This window comes from Megascapheus bottae, chromosome 2 (assembly GCF_031878675.1).
Source record: "Megascapheus bottae isolate mThoBot1 chromosome 2, mThoBot2.hap1, whole genome shotgun sequence".
NCBI lineage: Eukaryota > Metazoa > Chordata > Mammalia > Rodentia > Geomyidae > Megascapheus > Megascapheus bottae.
The window spans coordinates 3,050,388-3,073,204 of record NC_143510.1 but is presented as its reverse complement, the minus strand read 5'-3'; the positions used below and the strand labels follow the sequence as shown (position 1 = coordinate 3,073,204).

General features: G+C 42.0%; 2 pseudogenes; both read left to right on the top strand.

The window, feature by feature from the left end:
* The first annotated feature begins 12,904 nt into the window (after positions 1 to 12,904).
* LOC150066269 (breast cancer metastasis-suppressor 1-like protein pseudogene) lies at positions 12,905 to 13,871 on the top strand (annotated as a pseudogene).
* Positions 13,872 to 18,776: 4,905 nt separating this feature from the next.
* LOC150066268 (breast cancer metastasis-suppressor 1-like protein pseudogene) lies at positions 18,777 to 21,993 on the top strand (annotated as a pseudogene).
* The last annotated feature ends 824 nt before the right edge of the window (positions 21,994 to 22,817 follow it).

Genomic DNA, 22,817 nt, shown 5'->3' with positions numbered 1-22,817 from the left:
TACACTGATAATTCACCCTAGGTCAGAAATGAGGTCTGCACCGATGGATTTTGGGGGGGGGGTTGTTCTTCAGTCCCTCTCTGCTGTGTCCCCATCCTCAGGGGGAACAATGGTGTGAAGATCTTAAAGAGGTCTTCCCAGGTGTGGTCATAGACTGAGTATTTAGTCTCTTAAATCAGGCAAAGTTTGGAAAGACACAAGACAGTCAGATAGGACAAAATGAATGTGGACAGAAACCATGTCTTCAGCACCAGACACTAACCAAAGGGAAGGAGGTGAGGCAGTGCCACCACAGATGAGTGAAAGTCAGTGAAGAAAAGGGTGTAAGGTCAGAGAGGTGGGGAAGGGAATGAGAGAGAGTAAAAGAAGCAGCTGGGGGTTGACAGAAAAGTAGAGGAAGAGAAGACTGGAGGAGGAGGAAAGTGGTCTGTACAGTGGAACAGCAGGTCATTTTGGGTAATTATTAGAGATAATAGTTTTAGAAGCTTTCCTCCCTGGCCTTGATCGGGACTGTGGTCTTCAAATCTCAGCCTCCAGAGTAGCTAAGAATACAAGCTTGAGCCAGTGTGAGGGCTAGAAGGAGTTTTTGATACTGGGCTCTATGGATGGGCTTCAGGACTCACCAGTAGCCTTAAGTAACACAAGGGATTTGTTATGTGTTTGCATTTCTTGCTGTAATTAGATGGTTAAAGAGCTTCAGTGTTTGTCATCTGGGCCATTATTGACATGAGGGAGGCTATACTACTATGTGAGCATCTGTCCAGGTTTTAAAGGACATGTGGTATCTTCAGAAACCTGCACATTAAAAACCAGTGTGGGGCCAGGAGTTTCACCTAGTGGTAGAGCGCTTGCCTAGCATGCACAAAGACTTGGGTTCAATTCCTTGGTACCACATATATAGAAAAAAGCCATAAGTGATGCTGAGGCTCAAGTGGTAGAGCCCTAGCCTTGAGACAGTCCAAGGGCAGTGCTCAGGCCCTGAGTTCAAGTCCAGGACTGGCAGAAGACAAAAACAAAAAAACAAAACAGTGTACCTTCTTAGTCCTTTAACCCTCAACATAAGTTCCATAATTTAGATGATGGCTAGAGTCCTTTGATTGAAAATCTCTGGGCATTACATAAGAATCTTTCCTTCCTAAAGCTTTGGTTGCTTCATTTCGGGAAGTATCTTTTATTATTATTGGATGATCTAATTACAGAGAGGGCTGGAAGTATCAATTAGATAGATTAACACGCCCTGCGGGAACATCTGGGAAACAGATGCAAATACTAGAAGTGTGATATCTGCATGACATGTATGAATGAGTTCAGGAATTCAAGCCATTTCTAGAGGATCATCAATTTCACTGTGGCTATAGTAATATATGGCTTGGTATGGGAAGAGGAATATTTTGAGAACTATTTTTGGTCACATGTCTCACACTATTAATCCTAGGTACTCATGAAGCCAAAAGCTAAGGATCACAATTCAAAGCCAGTCTGGGTAGAAAAGTCTGTGAGACTCTTATCTCCAATTCACCATCAGAAAACCGGGAGTGGCTCTGTGGCTCAAGTGGTAGAGGCCTCGCCTTGTGCTGAATTGCTTAGGCCCAGAGTTAAGACTCACAATTGAACACACAGAAAAAAAAAAGATAAACCTATCCTGATAAGAAAACAATCTATTTTCTCAAAACAAATTGCAAGTTTAGAAAGAGATGAAGTAAACATACAAACACTATCAAGAGACAGAATAGTTGTTGGGCCTTAAAAAAGATGATAAGGGCCAAGAGTTTGGGCTAATGATACAGTGCTGACTTAGCGTGCATGAAGACCCTGGTTGGATCCTCCATACTACATACACAGAAAAGGCAGGAAATGATGCTCTGGCTCTAGTGGTAGAGTGCTAGTCTTGAGGAAAGGCCAAGGACACTGATCTGGCCCTGAATTCAAACCCAGGACTGGCAAGAAAACAGACCATAAAAAATATATGAGGATATAATATAATCAGTAGTTTCCAAGAATTTTCTTAGACTTAATAATACTTTTGAGTGGAAAAAGACCATAAACACTCTGTTCAAGTTTTAGTTCCATTTCTTGATGTAAAGGTTTTACATATATTTATTTATGTATTTATTTATCCATGTACTGCTAGTCCTGGCTTGGACTCAGATCCTAGGTGCTGTTGTTGGATTTCCCACTTGACCCACAACACCACTTCTGGCATTTTCTATGTATGTGCTACTGAGAAATCAAACCTGGCTCTTGAAGCATGCTAATCAAGCACTCTTCCACTAGGTCAAACTGCTGGCCCCTTATAAAGGTGTGTTTCTTGCCAGTCCTGACTTGAACTCAAGCCTGAACTGTCCTTTGGCTTTCTCAAAACTAGAGCTCTACCACTTGAACTTCTTCTGGCTTTTTCTATATATTTGGTAACCAATGAATTGAACCCTGCCAGGTCTTCCTGCATGCTAGGCAAGCACTTTACCAGTAGACCAAACTCCCAGCCCCAGTAAAGGTTTTATTATAGTAAGATCACAGATAAATTTCTTTCTTAAGAATATGAGGTTTGCTTTTATGCATTTCTGTTTGTTCTTTGTGCTGGCCTTATGGCATGCACTTGAACCCAGAGAATGGGCTCACTCCCTGAGCTTCTTTGCTCCAGTCTAGCACTCCACCACCTGAGCCACAACTCCACTCCTGGGTTTTGGTGGTTAATTGGTGATAGGAGTTTCTCACACTATTCTTCAACAATTGGCTTTAAATTGTGATCCTCAGATCTCACACTCCCGAGTATCTAGAATCACACGTGTGAGCCACAGATGCCCAGCCATTCATACATTTCTTAAGTATTACTTGTAAGAGTCTAGGACGTACCTAAAAAATAGAGTACTTACTGTCACAGTGCAAGTTCTTGAATTGATCTCCAGTGCATGAAAATATGCATATGATATTAGAAGAACAGTTTTGAAGAGAAATTCACAACATTTCCAACTTAACAGGCATTCCCTGTCACATTTCTTCTTTGATTGTGTGAGGAGTACTCCCTGCCAAATTATCTATGTATTACCTAAAACCAGAGTAATACTTTATCAGACACAGCCCATCCACAGCCTTTAGCTCTAGGTACTCTTTTATAGGCCCTGAGATAAAGAAAAACAAGAGTGTTAGGAAAATGTGAAGAAATAAGTTGACTGTGTATCTGTACTCAAGGTGTAAAAGAATGGAGATAGATGGTACGTGTTACAGAACTCAGGAAACAGAAATCACTTTTTTAGGAAAAAGCAGTACCAGTATTTCCATGCTTTCCCTCTCCACACATGTGAGCTAAAAACCTGGGAGAAATCAGCAAACCCCACCCCTCACTTCCAGCCTCACAAGAATCATAAGTAGATGGACAGGTGGGCAAAGGGCGGGAACCTCATCACATTGTCATGCCCTACTACTCCAGGGGTTGATCCAGCCGGAGGTCATAACCCAGTAAGGATAACTTCATAATAAATACTTTTAATTATAATATTTGCACACATTATTTTGTACTTTATCCTTAATTATTGTATTCACATAGGGATGATAGTAGCTTTATGGAGTTTTGTTGTTCTTTTGTTTTTGGTTTTGGTTTTGCCAGTCTTGGGGCTTGAACTCAGGGTCTGGGCACTGTACTTGGATATTTGCTCAGGGATAGTGCTCTGCCACATGAGCCACCGCTCCACTTGCAGCTTTTTGTGCATATGTGGTGCTGAAGAATGGAACCCAGGGCTCTGTGCATTCTAGGGGAGCACTCTACCACTAGGCTACGCTCCTGGCCCCTTTATGAAGTTTTTATGGAGATTAAATTGGCAAATATATGAAAGCTCATTGTACACAACCCTCTCAGGAACTGCCTTCTGTGGGTTGTTCTGGTTCTTGGCTGGTCCTAGGGGTTGAACTCAGCCTGGGTTGGCCACTGTCCCTGAACTTTTCTTGCTTGAGACTAGTGCAGTCCAACTCCACTGCCAGCTTTTGTCAATTTACTGGAGAGACTTGTGGATATTCCTGCCTCGGCTGCTCTCAAACTAGAAACCTTAGTTCCAAAACTCTTGAGTAGCCACAAATGTACATGAGCCACTAATCTATGTATTTCCTTCATTCTGCCCCTGAGGAATTTAGTTTGCCTCTCACTGTCTTGCTCATTTACGGTCTTTCACCTCTGGCCCTTTTGCTTCTCTAAATGACATTTGCTTTCAGAGTTCAGGTTTCCTTGCGTTCTTTTTAATGTGTAGCCTGTAGAGAGTGACATGGGAAGATGCAGTGCTACTCACTTTATCACACCTGGAATGGGAGGAGGGAACCCAGGTTCCTCTGTAAAGTCAGTCATTCAAAGTGGAAAAGGCTTTAGGCCCCTCCCCCACAGCACTTATCAGAAAGGGTAGAAGGGCAGACATACAAGCAGGTAGGAAACTAGCATGCTCAACTGAAAACTTTTTTTTTACATTTTTTATTGTAATTAGTAAAAGGGTTACATGATATTTGCCAGATAGAAGTTGCATTAATTCACATACATTGATACCGTTTCACATGTCTTGGTACCCATTACCCTCCCCCCACACCCCCCACCTGTCTTGGTTTTCCCCCCTTCCCTATCCAATTTCAAATAACCAAATACAAATAAATTCAATATATCAGATAACAAAGTGAGATACTATAACAATATGAGATAACCAAGGGACAGCAAAGGAGATGAGAGACAACATAGTACATTAAGGACAACAATCATTCGTTATCAACTGAAAACTTTTTGTGCCACTACTTAACAATAAAATATATTTTTAAGCAAATAATATTTTCCAAATCACTAGCTCCTTGCTACATACTTATGCTTAAATAAAGATTTTCAACCTCTCATTACCTATTTCTTTGAAAAGAGTATGTGAGAGCAAATGAGTCTCTTAAATTTCTGTTACATAATATAAAATCAAGATTAAATCCACCTAATCATTAAAATGCATATGCTCTTTGAAATATCTCATGTACATCCTAATTTTTGCTTTATCGTGCAACAGTTTAAAATGGTCAATGCTTGGATATCTGACCTGTTTGAAACATTCTAACAATGTCTTAACTTTAAACAACTATGCATTCTAAAGCAAATACAAGTTATGCAAATAAGGGCTCCTGTTGGGGCCAGAAGCAAAGTCTAGTGGGAGAGAGTTCACCCAGCATGCACAAAGCTCTGGGTTCCATTCCTGGATTCCACATACTCAGAAAGAGCCAGAAGTGGTGCTGTGGCTCAAGTGGTAGAGCGCTAGCCTAGAGAAAGCTAGACAGCAGTTCCCAAGCCCTCAGTTCAAGCCCAAGGATTGGCAAAAAAAATCCTGCTTACCTATGAATGAGTAGAAACTATAAATGGTGACTATTAATTTGACAAATGTAAACAAATAAATGAAAACTTGCATTAAAACACCCAATTGAAAAGGAACTCCTGTTTACACCTAGAGAGAGTCCTTATGCCAGGGAAGTTTCCTATTTCTCTTTGCTGCTTGCACTGTTGCCTCATTGGAGCAGCGCTGCTGTGACATCCCCACTCCACTGCAGTCACACCTCTGCAGTGCTGCTGGAGGTAACAGAGCTGTCTCTGCCTCACCTGCCCTAGAAACAAGCACACTTCCTGGGCAAAGCCCTAGGCTCAAGTCTGCTCTTCTGCTCAATTTGCACCTGGAGAAAAGACATATAAAATATTATATAACATTCATAGAGATCACTTTTGTTTTTGGTCATGGGTTTTGAACTCAGTGCCTTCCCAACCACCTCATCCATATTTCCCAGTCTGCTGTTTTGCTGTTTAATTCGAGATAGTCTCTCAGACTTTGCTGCCTGGTCTGGTTTTGAAGCTTGATCTTCTCTGTCTCAGCTCCATGGATAGCTAGAATCCCAAGTTGGAGTCTCCAGTAACTCGTTTAGTTTTTAATAGTCGGCATGTATGCTGTCACTGGTGTTTCATATTTGTTTTATCTGCATGTCTGTTTTACAGCTCAACTCCTGCTGTTGCTTGGTAGTAAGGAAAGTGCAAGATGGTGGGCCTACAAGGTAGTGGGACAGCACATGTGGAGACGGATGATTTGGTGGCAACTCAGCCAAATAGAGACCTGAACAATCTTCCTTTGCTAGCTCCTGCTCACTTGAAACTACCTGTGGCTCAAAGTAGGGGTGAAGTGGCCATAGAGCACCTGCTCACAAGCAACAATTCCTAAGTCCACACATGATTTTACCCCCCAAATGACCTCTGAACTGAAATTTATCCATTGTTCCTGCTGTTTTGTGATCACTGCCACTGCCAGGTAGCAGACTTCTCATAACTAGGAACCACCAGGTTGTTGACAAAGCCACTCAGTATCCATCCACCTGAGAATACTGGTCTCTATTCTGTTCTTCCTTTAGTTCCTGAATGCAGTTGTGGAATTTATATGCTTAGGCAACCTGTGGAACATTTATATCATATCTTTTTTTGGTGGGGTGGTGGCCTGTTGTGAGATTTGAACGCAAGGCCTGGGCACTGTCTCTTAGTTCTTTTTTTCAAGGCTAGCGCTCTACGGCTTGGAACTCAGCACCACTTCCAGACATTTCTAAGTAGTTTATTGAAGATAAGAGTCTCATGGACTTTTCTTCTTGGACTGACTTTCTGAACTGTGATCCTCACTTCTCTCAGACTCCTGAGTTGCTAGGATTACAGGCATGAGCCACCAGCACCTAGCTAGGGATATATTATATGTAATCATTACCAAGATTTCAAGGAGAGATTAAATATCTATCCATCCACGTTGCTTCATATTGAAGTCTGAATGTATTTTTTAAATTTTTGCTGTAAAGATGATATACAGAGAGTTTACAGTTCACTCTGTTGAGACCATAGCTAGCATGCAGTAGTAAAGAAGCCGGGACTATTTACACGAAGAGTCACCAAGACCACTGAGGCCTTAAGATATGGAAAGAGAGTCTTCTCTGAAGAAGAAACAAAAATAGCCTATCTACACATGAAGAAATGCTCAACATCTCTGGTCATAAAAGAAATGCAAATCAAAACAACTCTAAGATTCCACCTCACTCCAGTTAGAATGGCCAGGATCAAGAAAACTAATAACAACAGATGCTGGAGGGGATGTGGCCAGGAGGGATCACTACTACACTGTTGGTGGCAGAGCAAACTCGTTCAACCACTATGGAAAGCAGTATGGCAGTTCCTCAAAAGATTAAACATAGAGCTCCCCTAAAACCCAGCAATTCCACTACTTGGCATTTACCCAATCGTGCAGAAACAAGGGCATACTAAACCCGCTAGCACCATGATGTGCATTGCAGCACTATTTACCATAGCAAAGATATGGAACCAACCTAGATGTCCCTCAGTTGATGAGTGGATCGACAAGATGTGGTATTTATACACAATGCAATTTTATGCTGCCATCAGAAAGAACGACATCGCCCAATTTGTTAGGAAATGGAAAAACTTAGAAAAAATCACATTAAGTGCAGTAAGTCAGTCTCAAAGGAATGTAAGCCCAATAATCTCCCTCATTTGTCATAATCAGTAGAATCCTCGGGCTCTCCTAGCAGAGATTTACAAAAGAACAAAATCTAGAGACATTAGGCCAAATAGTACAACCCTAAATGTAAGGAACTCCAGGGTAAGGAAACAAAAGCCATATAATGAGTGACTGTTGTCCTTAATGTACTATGTTATCTCTCATCTCTTTTGCCATCCCTTGGTTATCTCATCTTGTTACAATTTTCCACCTTATTATCTGATATATATGTTTAATTAGTTATTTGAAATAGGATAGGGAAGGTGGGAAATCAAGATAAGTGGGGAGAGGGTGGGAGGGAAATAGGGACCATGACATGAGAAACGGTATCAATTTTTGTGAAATTATGCACCTTCTATCTGGTGAATATAATGTAACCCTTCTATTAATCATAATAAAAAAAGAAAAAAAAGGAATATGCAGAAATTTGTAGGAATTCGTTCTTCGCAGGAAAAGTTTTCTGGTTGTTACCTGTTATTTCTTCTTATGTTATCTTTTTCTTTTACCAAAATATCATAGTTATGTGTCATCTATTATAAAACAGGGCATACATTACATATACTATATAAACTATATATATGAAAAAAAGATACAGAAATGAGCTCCCCATATGTGATGCGTCAAGGTGGACACTTGTGGGCTGGGTTCTGCGAATGAACAAAGGACTTGGCAGGGCATGCCTAGAAGATGAACACAGAAAAAGTAGAGCAAACTGAAACCATTTACCATTCTTCTGTGGCAGGCAGGGTCACATACTACTCTCTGTCCAACAAAGCAAGCTACCATGAATCCTGCTGAGCCGCCCCAGGCCATTCCTCAGTCTACCAGACCCAGGGACTCACAGACCCATGTGTGACTTGACCCCAGACCCAGGGACCTAACAAGTGACCTGTCTTGAGGCAGAGAGATAGGATGAGTTGGAAGAGAATTGTATAGGTGTGTAAGTGCTACATCTAATAGATGGTACCGGGATTGCAGTGTTTGTGCAAATAAATACCTTTAGGCACCCCAATTACACTTGCTATGGTGAGTAAGTTAGGTGAGTAACGTCTGACACTACCAGTGCTTGTGAAATTAAATATCTAAACAATCCATGATTAATGTGCTTGTTACAAACCCCTCCTTATTTTCACCTAGATTTTATCCCTTCCTTCCCCCTTTCTCCCCCCAGTTGATTAGTTCATTTCCAGCAGTGTCTAGTGAGCATTACTGCTGAATTAATTTACGCTTTTCCCCATGGTTTCTGTGTTGCTCCTTCCTCTCCTCAAATCACATAAACTTACATCCAAGATAAAGGGCACAAGGTGGGCCCTATACTTCAAGTCTATAATCCTAGCTACTCAGGAGGCTAAAATATGAATGTTCCGGTTCAAAATCAACCCAGGCATGAAAGTCCGTGAAACTCTTATCCCCAAATAACCAACAAAAAACTAGAAGTGGTGCTGTGGCTCAAGGGATAGAGCGATATCCTTGATGTGAAGAGCTCAGTGACAGCATCCAGACCTAGAGTTCAAGCCCTACAATTGACAAAATAAATACATGAAAAAGATCAAGGGTACAGAAATCAAAAACTGTGACAAATAGGGAAAAATAGGGTGGGGAAACCTGCTAACAGTACAATAAAATTTATAAAACACTCTCTTGTTTCATTTCTTGAAGTTCATATAGGGTTTTCAACACTTGTGATGAAATCTGAATAATTTAGTTACATTTTTGTGGATCCTGCAGCGTGAAATCGGCCTGGAGGCTGTCCCTGAACATTTCTAGTCAAGATTAACACTCTGTCACTTGAACCACAGCTCCAGTTCCCTCTTTTGGTGGTTAATTGGAGATTGAGCCTCATAGAAATCCTGCCTCACCTGGCTTCCAAACAGGACCCTCAGATCTCAGCCTCCTGAGTAGTTGAAATGACATTCATAAGTCACCAATTCCAGGTATCAGATTCATTCTTAAGCACAAGCCTAGTGTATTTTACATAGCATGTTTGTACATCAGAGTGTCTTTAAATTGGATTCTCTTCTCTATAGATAAGGAACATCTATTCTTAGTTTCTTTACTTGAAGTCAATCATTTGAAAACCATTACCTGATCCCACTCACTCCAGTGAGCCTGAATTGCTCCAAATCCATAGATTTTTTAATATAAAATACCCAAGATTTTATTAGAAAAATGATTTTCATGCAAGAAAACATAAATCTCTCAGAGCCTGTAAGAGCTTTAGGACCTCCTGGGTACCTGTGCAGAGCTTTAGGGAAAGAATTCTAGTAGTGTCATCCCACATAAGATTCATCCTCTGCAACTTGGGTTGAACTCTGCTGCATCCCACAAGACCTCCACATGAGTTCTCACACTCAGCACGTTCTTTAGCTGATTGTGTTCAAGGTGATGAAAACATTCACAGAAACATTTCATTCCCTTCGTAGAGCCATGGGTGTGTGGAGGGGGCCACAGCCTGGAGTTCCAGGAGCAATCAGAGGTTAGGGGCAGCAGGAGAAGGGCAGGACGTGTGGGTGGAATGGAGGACACAGGCAGGAGTAGCATGAGAGAAGTGTCCTCTGAAAACAGGCTACCTTGGGGAGGGGAGGGAGTGTGTCAGGGCAGCTACACCCAATATTCTGGGCTACTCAGGATTAAGTAGCTGCTAGAAGATTGAGGAAGGACTTGAAAGGTGCTGGAAAAAGTGGACAGATTGTCTGAAACATTCAAACTTTTCTGTCGGTGTGATCAATGATATTGTGAGAAATGGCCATTCCTGGCAAGGGGTAATAGAACACAGTCTGTCATAGTGAAGGTGATAACTTGCCAACTGTGCTTGAAAACCATGAAGGCCACAAGCCAACCAATCATTATGGTTTCCTCTTCCAAGAATGTTGGAGAGAAGCTTACAAACAGAAATGAAATTGCCAGAAGTGTATGTGCGTGTATGTGTATGTGTGTGTGTGTGTGTGTGTGTGTGTGTGTGTGTGTGTGTGTGTGTCTGTCTGTCTGTCTGTCTGTCTGTCTGTCTTCCTCTGTGGAAATCTGCAATATTGCCTTATAAGTTGGCTTCTATAGAAAGCCATGTGGTCTAAATGCTCTATCATCCCCAAACAATGCAGAAATGAGCACCAATGGATGGATTTAGCAGGTGGGAGTTTGGTGAGGTGATCAGGTAATGAAACCTCAATAATGGGATTTGCACCCTGGTAGAAGAGCTCCAGGGAGCTGCCTCCCCCCTCCCCCATGGAGAGCACACTGAGGACATGCCATCTGAGAGACAGGGCTTTGTGCATGCTAGCCAAGTAGTCTACTTCTAGGCCACATTACTGGCCCATGAGCTGCCCATTTTCCTATTATCCTGCCATGAGTCCAGAGGATTGGACTAGGCCAGGCTAATAGTCATTCTTGAATTTTTTTTCCTACTACAGGTAGGGAGGACCCTGAACACTAAGATACTATTCCAACTGCCTCTGAATTCAAGGTGCATTCATGAGTAAACCATACCGCCATAATGATAATTAGAAGAATTAAAATACCTCACATATCTGTTAGTGTATGTTCACTGATTTTAAATAGTTCAGATAAAAGTTGTGGGGTGTTTTTTTAATAAACGATGACAAACCAGGACTGCGAATTTGGCTTAGTGGTAGAGTGCTTGCCGAGCTTGCAGGAAGCCCTGAGTTTGATTCCTCAATACTACATAAACAGAAAAAGCCAGAGGTGGTACAGTGGATCAAGTGGTAGTTGGGCTAGTGGTAGAGCTCCAGCCTTGATCACACAGAGGCTCAGGAACAGAGCCCAGCCCCAGTTCAGGCCCCACACATGGAAAAAAACAAGGGGGTGAGGAACTTATGATTAGGTCACACTAGTGTTACATCAGGGAAAGGAAAGAGGTGCATTCTCAAAGTATGAGGTGTTCCTTTGCTTCCAGTACTTGCTTTCCTTAACCTGTGTGGCAGAAAGTGGCATGAGTGTTTATGCTGTTTCTCTTCATTTTATACTGCATTGTGCTTTGTATGTTAGCTTACAGAAAACATAGGCTACCATCACTGACATAATTAACTGCATCGGTCTACTTCTTTCTGTTCATCATGGGCTATTTGTTGTGTGATTCTAACTGGTGTTGATATGTATGTTGCTATGAACAAAGCTCCTAGATTTATTCTGCTGTGGAAAAAGTACCTGGATACATTGCAATAGATTGTTTAGAATCTCAGATTCTGGATGAAAGGAGACCTTCCAACTTTCTTCCTGGTGTCATTTGGAAATATACCAAAAGTCCTGATCATTCAAAATGTTCTTCCCATGGCTTGCTAAGATCAAGGCCATTTTTGTGATGGTGCACAACTCTGATCCTTGCCATGTGGGAGGCTGTAGGAAGACAGGAGGAGAGAGGAGGCTAGACCAAGGGGAGAAAATGATAGCCCCAACCCTACAAATAGCAAGCTAATGAGGACTGAGAGTGTGACCTAAGAAGCAGAATGTCTGTCTAGCAAGTGGTGAAGCCCAGAATTCAAATCCCAGGACTGCAATACACACACACACACACACACACACACACACACACACACACACACAAACATACATGTGATTAATGCCACCTTCACATCACAAGAGATCGTAAGTTCCTTCTTTAGGTACAAATAGACAAGAATCCCAAGTAACTAATAAAGCCAAGTATAACCACAGAACAAAATACACCTTTATTGGTTCATCTCTTTCCACCTTGAAACCTCAGGGATTTGTATGCACATGCAGCACCCAGGGTCCTTTCACATGTCTCCACCCCAATTATAATTATAGTTGAGGGAGGAGCTGATCAAAGCTTTATACAGCTGTGTTCACTTTCAGACTCTGGACAGATTCTTCTCATAGGGAGCTCACTTTGAGCAGTGGATAAAGCTCAGTACTAGATGATGTGTGAGGCACCTGTTCTGTCCCCAGAAACATAATTTTTGCTTTTACGTTTGGCTGTTTGCATTTTTTAAATTTTTATTGTAAAGGTGTTGTACAGAGGAGTTACAGCTACATAGATCAGGGAATGAATATATTTCTTTCTTAAACAGTGTCACTGCTTCTTGGTTTTCTCCCAGTATTTTCCCTCATGATCCCCATCTCCGACCAGTTGTTCATTTTCAACAAAGCTTGCTTTGTGCTAGATTTGAACAGAAAAAGGTTCAAGGACAGCACCCAGGCCCTAAGTCAAGCCCAAGGATGCAAAAAAAATTATTACATACAGGCCTGGGCCGGGGCTGGGCCGGGGAGGAGTTCGAGGGGTTCCATGCTAGCATGGCCACTTCGGGTGGGTTGAGGCTTTTTGCGTGCCCTTCATTAAAGCAGCAGGGGCCAGGCTGGGCTCTGGAAGTGGGAAACAGTGGCCCGGCTGGAAAATGCCGGTCCATTCCCGAGGGGATGAGAAGGAGCCGAATCATCACGATGAGATGGAGGTGGACTATGCCGAGAACGAGGGGAGCAGTTGAGAAGATGAGGACACAGAGAGCTCGCCAGTCTCCGAGGATGGAGACAGCTTAGAAATGCACGGTGACGACTGTGAAAGAAGAATGGAATGCTTAGATAAAATATCCAATCTTGAAAAACAGTTTACCGATCTGAAAGATCAACTTTATAAAGAATGATTAAGTCAAGTGGATGCAAAACTACAAGAAGTCGTAGCTGGAAAAGCACCAGAATATTTGGAAACAATGGCAACTTTACAAGAAAATATGCAAATTCGTACAAAGGTAGCAGGAATCTACAGAGAGCTCTGCTTGGAATCTGTAAAGAACAAGTATGAATGTGAAATTCAAGCTTCTCGCCAGCATTGTGAGGGTGAAAAGCTTTTGCTGTATGATACAGCTCAAAGTGAGCTGGAGGAGAAAATCAGAAGGCTTGAGGAGGACAGGCACAGCATTGACATCACCTCAGAGCTGTGGAATGATGAACCTGAGTCACGGAAAAGGAGGAAGGACCCCTGCAGTCCTGATAAGAAGAAGCCAGTTGTGGTTTCAGGTCCATATATACTTTACATGCTGCAAGGTCTTGATATTCTTGAAGACTGGACGACAATGAGAAAGGCAATGGCTACACTGGGTCCACATAGAGTGAAAACAGAATTGCCTGTGAAGCTGGAAAAGCATCTGCACAGTGCCAGGTCCAAAGAGGGGAGACTCTTATTATGACGGCGAGTGGTATATACGTGGACAAACAATCTGCATTGATAAGAAAGGTGAATGTCCTACAAATGCTGTAATTACACTTAACCATGATGAAGTTTGGTTTAAGAGGCCTGATGGAAGCAAATCTAAGCTTTACATTTCACAGTTACAGAAAGGAAAATATTCAATTAAACATTCGTAATTGTGATTTAAGTGTTATCTAAATCTACCTTATTAGTGTTACCAAGTGTGATGTGCCTTGGGAGTTAAAAATGTATTCAGTAACTTAATATTCTATCCAATTATAAGAGAATATGTAGTTCTAGGTAGTACTCTTAGGTAGACCTCATATTTACGTAAGTTTAAGAAACTGATAACAACTTAATCATGATTGTTACATTTATTTGGCTTTTAAGTCCAGTGACCAGGAGGTATATATGTAGGCATTTCTTACTGATTTTTTTCTTTTTAAAGAAATTATATGAATTGTCTCATCTGTATGGAACCATGACTAGGTTGATCTGCATTTTCAAAAAGCATTGCATATGTTTGTAAATAAGATGGGTAAATGTTTCCTATACATGATTTGTACTAGTTCATTGCTTTAAATCAGAATGAAATTAAACATATATATTTGAAGGTGTATAGATGTCATCAGCTTATTTAAAACTGATGGCCTGAACCTTAAAATCTTCTTTGACCCAAATGAAACGAGTAGGTTGGAAAGGTAAAAGGAGCACTTCTGTAGAGTCGCTTTCCTTCCCCTCTTCCTTGATCCTATGGTGGTGTTCTGTTTTTACAAAATATGCTTAGTGTTAATTAGTAAGGTATGTGTCAAATGTTACAACGTTTCTACCTGTATTCCTGCAACCCCTTAGAGGGCAGGTGTTTGTGCCTGCATTTATGATGCACTGTGTGTGTGGTGAACAGTGATGGCAGTATTGTGGTCTTGCTGGGGTTGTCTCAGCTTTTGGAACAGATGTGTAGTATTTTTCAGAGTCAAGCTAAGTCCTTATTCTAATTGTATTCCTAGGGCCAAAATAGCAGGAATGATTTCTCTGAATCTTTTCCAGAATAACACTTTTGTCTTTGGTGTTTTCATACGTTATATCCATGTGGTGCAATTTAGACAGTGTTGGCCTTTCTCCCCTTAGCTCCATTCATGATGAAGTCCCAAAGCCTAAGGAACAGTGCAAAGGATTGAAGCCCTTCATACAGCAGGCTGTGTGCATGTTTAGGGTACAACCAAATCAAGGATTCCTAGTGGTCTTGTGCACTTTTATCTGGTATAGTTAGACGTAAGTGACAAGGAAGAAATGAACTTACTAAAGTAGGCTGGCTGCATGATTCCATTGTTTTTTTCTTACTATTTTACCTCTGCAGACCATCCTGTGCAGATTACCACTTGACAGTTGCCAAATTTTCACATGCTGACTTCTGAAATTCCCTATCAGCAGTTAGGCTACTTTGCTTGTTGGAAGACGTGTGACTACTTCCTAGTGTCACTGTCTCATGTAGTTGATTTATTCCTTTCTTCTTGGTTCAGCCTGAGCAATTTATATTGCTCTAGAAAAAAATGTCCATTTCTGCTAGGTTTTTTTTCTTTAGAGGGTATACCTTTTAGAAATAGTTCATCATGATCATTTGGATTTCTTGGATATTTTTTTGCCAGTCCTGGGGCAAAAGTCAGGGATTGAACACTGTCCTTGGACTTTCTCAAGGCTAGAGCTCTACACTAGAGCCACAGCACCACTTCTCCCTGTTTTCTATGTATTTGGTACCCAGGAATCAGACCCGTGTCTTCATGCATGATAGGCAAGCACTCTACCAAGAAAGTCCAGGCGCTGGAAATCTAGGATATTTCTAGTAATTTATCCTGTGACATCCCTGATCTTATTGATTGTTTGCAAGATGTTTATTAATTTTTTCAAAATACCAGCATTTTGTTTGATTAATTTTATATATAGTTTTTTCAAATTGCTTCTTGATGTCTGTCCTAGTTATTGTTATTTCTCTCCATCTAGTACCTTTGAGTTTAATTTTACTTGCTTTTCTAGCTGTTTTAATTGGCCCATGAGATATTTACTTGGTCTCCTTCCATTTTCTTTGTATGTGTTCTTCTTACTATGCTTCTATTTTCCTGGGCAGTGTCCCTGAGTTCTTCAGCCCAAGGCTACCACCCTACCCTGCAGCCAATCCCACTTTGGGATTCCTAGAGGTTAATTGGAGATAAGAGTCTCAGATCCTTTTGTGCCATGCTGGCTTTGAACTTTGACCTAGATCTTAGCCTCCTGAGTGGCTATGATTACAGTCATGAGCCACCGCACCCAGCATTGCTTCTGTTTCTTTATGTGTCCTTACAACTATGAACTTTCTTTCCCTTCAGCACTGCTTTTACTATATCCCAGAGGATACACCATGCATGTTTATTGAATTGTAAGAACGTTTTAATACTTTCTTTAAGTTGTTTTGTGACCCAGATGTTATATAGTAGTGTGTTGTTCAGCCTCCATGTCTTTTCAGTAATTCCTGCAGTATGATGATGTCTGGATCTGACCCATGACCTTGGCTACCTGTTGGTAAAGGGAAGCCAGTTCCAGGAGCTTTAGAATACCTGGAGCATAAGTGATAGGGGTCCCTTTTGTAGACAGGAAGCCATGCTATTTCCAGATGGCAATGGAGAATATGTTAGGCATATTTTGAATCTGTATAGATGTTAATCTTTGACCCCTAACTCTGGTTAAGGCCCTAGTTAAGGCTAAAAGTTCTGTCTTTTGTGAGGTGATGCCACGGGGAAGGGGCTGCTTTCAATAACGGTGTGATTATTAACAATAGCATAGCCACAACCCAACTGCCCAAGGAGGTAGATATAGAACTGCCATCAATATAACAGGTATCTTCTCTGTTAGAGAGATGCGTGTCTGAGATACCTGTTAAGTGGGGTGTGAGTTCTGCCAAGGACTCTGTACACGAATGAAAAAGAGAGTTAGAGTTGGATGGAAGTAAATTGGCTGGATTAAGAAGTGGGCAACTTTCCAATGAGAGTTGGGATTGTCAATAAAAGTGGCACTAAACAACTATAAGCCGGAAGGGGAAAGGGAGGACATAGCTTTATGAAATTAAAGGTCCTTTAGTCTGTGGGGAGACCATATGGTCGTGGGCTGGCCGATTGTGAGTTTTGTCCACTCCTGAGCCAGAGTAGCTGCTGCTGCCAGAGCTCGAAGACATGCTGGCCAGCCTTTTACTGTTGGGTCCAGCTGTTTTGAGAGGTAGGCCAGAGGTTTAAAAAATGGGCCCAACATTTGTCCAACAGCCCCGAGGCCAACTCCCTGTCTCTCAGTGACACAGAGTATAAAAGGTGTTTTAAGGTTGGGTGAAGCCAGTGCTGGAGCCTGAAGAAGTGCCTGTTCAGTACTTTTAATGGGGTGTCATTGGGATTTGTGTGGTCCATTGGCTCTCGTCGGGAGCCCTTGGCTGCCTCATACAGTGGTTTGGCCAAGGTAGCAAAGCCAGATGTCCAAATAAGAAGAAAGCCTGCCAGTCCCAGGAAGGAAAGAATGTCCTTCTTGGTTTGAGGGACAGAGAGAGGCTCAGTGTAGGCTTTCCTGTCAAGAGTAATTCTTCTTTCTGTGGGAGTTATGGACAGACACAGATATGGTACCTTGGGCTTTGTTATCTGGGCCTTGGAAGAGGAGACTCTACATCCTTTGAGCAGTAGGAAGTTAAGGAGGTGAGCTGTATGTTGATGAGCCAGCTCAGAGGAGGGGCTGCAGAGCAAGAGGTCATGCACATACTGAAGGATGACACTAGGAGACACTTGAAGAGAAAGGAGATCCCTTGCTACTGCTTGTCCAAAAAGTGGGGGCTGTCCCAAAACCCCTGGAGGAGAACTGTCCAGGTCAGCTGTTGTGCCTTAGAGGTGTCTGGATCCACCCAGATAAAAGCAAAGAGTATTGGGATGTGGTGGGGAAATAGGTAGGATCCTTTAAGTTTAAGGAGGACAGGAATATGGTGTCAAGCAATAGTAGGTGTAGAAGTATCCCAGATAAGAGGATTTACAAGATCAGAAGAGAAAGGAAAAGGATCCTGTTGGAAGACCATGAGTGGCCATTCATCCAAGGACAAAAGTAGAATGGTTGGATGTCTTGGAATATGGCATGAGAGTGAGACTTGGAGTTTAGAGAGTAAGTCTTCCCCAGAAGGGGTGTGGGAGAACGGGGTAAGATTAGAAAGAATGTGAAAATGGAAAATCATGTATTCTACATGGGACTGGTCCAGTAGTGGTGGAACAAGTAGGGAGGCTATCTTCACGAACTACCACTGAGATCTGGGAGGGAAAAGAGGGGCAGGGATATTCAGGCAACACCAAATAACTGGCTCCAGTATCCAAAAGAAAGAATACAAGTTTACCTGCAACCTGAAGAGATGCCCTGGGCTCCTCCATTGTGATGTTTGTGGGAGCCAGCATCCCTGGGCACCATCAGTCTTCCGCCAAGCTGAGGAACTTGGATGACTTGGGCTCCTCACTGTGTGGATGGAATTTGGGAGGGGCTGCCCCCCCTTGTAGAGATGAGGAAGGACAGTCAACTTCCCAGTGTCCCAGTTGTCCACTCCTTGGGCAGGGCCCGGATGATGGTTGTGGAGTAGGGCGAGCTCTTGCCCAGTGGCCTTCCTTGCCACACTTAAAGCATGGTCCAGGTTGTGTACATTGGATGCCTCTTCTTTGAGCAGCCCAGAGGGCAGCAGCCAAAAGCTGGTAATTTTCTCTCTCATGGGCAGCCTTATCAGCTTTTTTCTGATCCTCCCGGCTACTGAAAACCTTAAAGGCCATGCTCACCAGATAGTGAAGGTGATATCTTGCCAACTGTGCTTGAAAACCATGAAGGCCAGAAGTCAACCAATCATTGTGGTTTCCTCTTCCAAGAATTTTGGATAGGAGCATACAAACAGAAATGAAACTGCCAGAAGTGTGTGTGTGTGTGTGTGTGTGTGTGTGTGTGTGTGTGTGTCTTGCTCTATGGAAATCTGAAATATTCCCTGATAAGTTGGCCATGTGATATAAATGCTGTATCATCGCCAAACAATGCAGAAATAAGCCACCAATGGTATGGATTTAGGATTGGGAGTTTGGGGAGGTAATCAGGTAATGAAACCTCAATAATGGGATTTGCACCCTGGTAGAAGAGCTCCAGGAAGCTGCCTCCCCCCTCCCCCATGGAGAGCACACTGAGGACATGCCATCTGAGAGACAGGGCTTTGTCCATGCTAGTCAAGTAGTCTACATCTAGGCCACACTAATGGCCCATGAGCTGCCCATTTTCCTATTATCCTGCCACCAGTCCAGAGGATTGGACCAGGCCAGGCTAATAGTAGTCATTCTTGAATTTTTTTTTCCTTCTACAGGTAGGGAGGACCACGAACATTAAGATACTATTCCAACTGCCTCTGCATTCAAGGTGCATTCATGAGTATACCATACAGCCATAATGATAAGTAAAATAATTAAAATACCTAACGTATCTGTTAGTGTATGTTCACTGATTTTAAATAGTTTCGATAAAAGTTGTGGGGTGTTTTTCTTAATAAAAGATGACAAACCAGGACTGAGAATATGGCTTAGTGGTAGAGTGCTTGCCGAGCCTGCAGGAAGCCCTGAGTTTGATTCCTCAATACTACATAAACAGAAAAAGCCAGAGGTGGTACAGTGGATCAAGTGGTAGTTGGGCTAGTGGTAGAGCTCCAGCCTTGATCACACAGAGGCTCAGGAACAGAGCCCAGGCCCCAATTCAGGCCCATACATGGAAAAAGTAACAAAGGAGTGAGATACTTATGAAAAAGTCACACTAGTGGTACATCAGGGAAAGGAAAGAGGTGCATTCTCAGAGCATGAGCTCTTCCTTTGCTTCCAGTACTTGCTTTCCTTAACCTGTATGGCAAAAAGTAACATGAGTGTTTATTCTGTTTCTCTTCATTTTTTACTGCATTTTGCTTTGTATGTTAGCTTACAGAAAACATAGGCTACCATCACTGTCATAATTAACTGCATCGGTCTACTTCTTTCTGTTCATCATGGGCTATTTGTTGTGTGATTCTAACTGGTGTTGATATGTATGTTGCTATGAACAAAGCTCCTAGATTTATTCTGCTGTGGAAAAAGTACCTGGATACATTGCAATATCCTAGATTGTTTAGAATCTCAGATTCTGGATGAAAGGAGACCTTCCAACTTTCTTCCTGGTGTCATTTGGAAATATACCAAAAGTCCTGATGATTCAAAACGTTCTTCCCATGGCTTGCTAAGATTAATGCCATTTTTTGTGATGGTGCACAACTCTGATCCTAGCCATGTGGGAGGCTGTAGGAGGACAGGAGGAGAGAGGAGGCTAGACCAAAGGGGAGAAAATGATAGCCCCAATCCTACAAATAGCAAGGTAACGAGGACTGAGAGTGTGACCTAAGAAGTAGAATGCCTGTATATCAAGTGATGAAGCCCAGACTCCAAATCCCAGGACTGCAATACACACACACACACACACACACACACACACACACACGCACACACACAAACGTACATGAGATTAATGCCACTTTCACATCACAAGAGGTCGTAAGTTCCTTCTTTAGGTACAAATAGCCAAGGATCCCAAGTAACTAATAAAGCTAAGTATAACCACAGAATAAAATACATCTTTAATGATTCATCTCTTTCCACCTTGAAACCTCAGGGATTTGTATGCACGTGAAGCACCCAGAGCCCTTTCATATGTCCCCACCACAATCACAATTGTAGTTGAGGGGAAGAGCTAATCAATGCTTTATATGGCTGCGATCACTTTCAGACTCTGGACAGATTCTTCTCATAGGGAGCTCACTTTCAGCAGGGGATAAAGCTCAGTACTAGATGATTTGTGAGGCACTAGTTCTGTCCCCAGAAACATAATTTTTGCTTTTACGTTTGACTGTTTGCATTTTCTTTAATTTTTATTGTAAAGGTGGAGTTACAGCTACATAGATCAGGGAATGAATGTATTTCTTTCTTAAACAGTGTCACTGCTTCTTGGTTTTCTCCCAGTATTTTCCCTCATGATCCCCAACTCTGACCAGTTGATCATTTTCAACAAAGCTAGTTTGTGGTAGATGTGTACAGAAAAAGGTTCAAGGACAGCACACAGGCCCTAAGTCAAGCAAAAGGATGGGAAAAAAATTATTACACACAGGCCCCGGCCCTGGCTGGGGAGGAGTTCGAGGGGTTCCGTGCTAGCATGGCCACTTGGGATGGGTCGAGGCTTTTGGCGTGCCTGCCCTTCATTGAAGCAGCAAGGGCCAGGCTGGGCTCAGGAAGTGGGAAGTGATGGCAGGGCTGGAAATTCCAGGTCCAGTCCCGATGGGATAACAAGGAGGCTAATCATCACAATGAGATGGAGGTGGACTATGCTGAGGGGAGCAGTTCGGAAGACGAGGACACAGCTCGTCGGTCTCCGAGGATGGAGACAGCTCAAAAATGCACGGTGACGACTGTGAAAGAAGAATGGAATGCTTAGATAAAATATCCAATCTTGAAAAACAGTTTACCGATCTGAAAGATCAACTTTATAAAGAACGAGTAAGTCAGGTGGATGCAAAACAACAAGAAGTCATAGCTAGTAAAGCACCAGAATATTTGGAAACAATGGCAACTTTACAAGAAAATATGCAAATTCGTACAAAGGTAGCAGGAATCTACAGAGAGCTCTGCTTGGAATCTGTAAAGAACAAGTATGAATGTGAAATTCAAGCTTCTTGCCAGCATTGTGAGGGTGAAAAGCTTTTGTTGTATGATACAGCTCAAAGTGAGCTGGAGGAGAAAATCAGAAGGCTTGAGGAGGACAGGCACAGCATTGACATCACCTCAGAGCTGTGGAATGATGAACTTCAGTCACAAAAAAAGAGGAAGGACCCCTGCAGTCCTGATAAGAAGAAGCCAGTTGTGGTTTCAGGTCCATATATACTTTACATGCTGCAAGGTCTTGATATTCTTGAAGACTGCACGACAATGAGAAAGGCAATGGCTACACTGGGTCCACATAGAGTGAAAACAGAATTGCCTGTGAAGCTGGAAAAGCATCTGCACAGTGCCAGGTCCAAAGAGGGGAGACTCTTATTATGACGGCGAGTGGTATATACGTGGACAAACAATCTGCATTGATAAGAAAGGTGAATGTCCTACAAATGCTGTAATTACAGTTAACCATGATGAAGTTTGGTTTAAGAGGCCTGATGGAAGCAAATCTAAGCTTTACGTTTCACAGCTACAGAAAGGAAAATATTCAATTAAGCATTCGTAATTGTGATTTAAGTGTTATCTAAATCTACCTTATTAGTGTTACCAAGTGTGATGTGCCTTGGGAGTTAAAAAATGTATTCAGTAACTTAATATTCTATCCATTTATAAGAGAATATGTAGTTCTAGGTAGTACTCTTAGGTAGACCTCATATTTACGTAAGTTTAAGAAACTGATAACAACTTAATCATGATTGTTACATTTATTTGGCTTTTAAGTCCCGTGACCAGGAGGTATATATGTAGGCATTTCTTACTGATTTTTTTCTTTTTAAAGAAATTATATGAATTGTCTCATCTGTATGGAACCATGGCTATGTTGATCTGCATTTTTGAAAGCATTGCATATCTTTGTAAATAAGATGGATAAAATGTTTCCTATACATGATTTGTACTAGTACATTAGTTTAAATAAGAATGAAATTAAACATATATATTTGAAGGTGTATAGATGTCATCAGCTTATTTAGAACTGATGGCCTGAACATTAAAATCCTGTTTGACCCAAATGAAATGAGTAGGTTGGAAAGATAAAAGGAGCACTTCTGTAGAGTAGCTTTCCCTCTCCCCTTCCTTGATTCTATGGTGGTGTCCTGTTTTTACAAAGTATGCTTAGTGTTAATTAGTAAGGTATGTGTCAAATGTTACAATGTTTCTACCTGTATTCCTGCAACCCCTTAGAGGGCAGGTGTTTGTGCCTGTATTTATGATGCACTGTGTGTGTGGTGAACAGTGATGGCAGTATTGTGGTCTTGCTGGACTTGTCTCAGCTTTTGGAACAGATGTGTAGTAGTATTTTTCAGAGTCAACCTTTTATTCCTAGGGCCA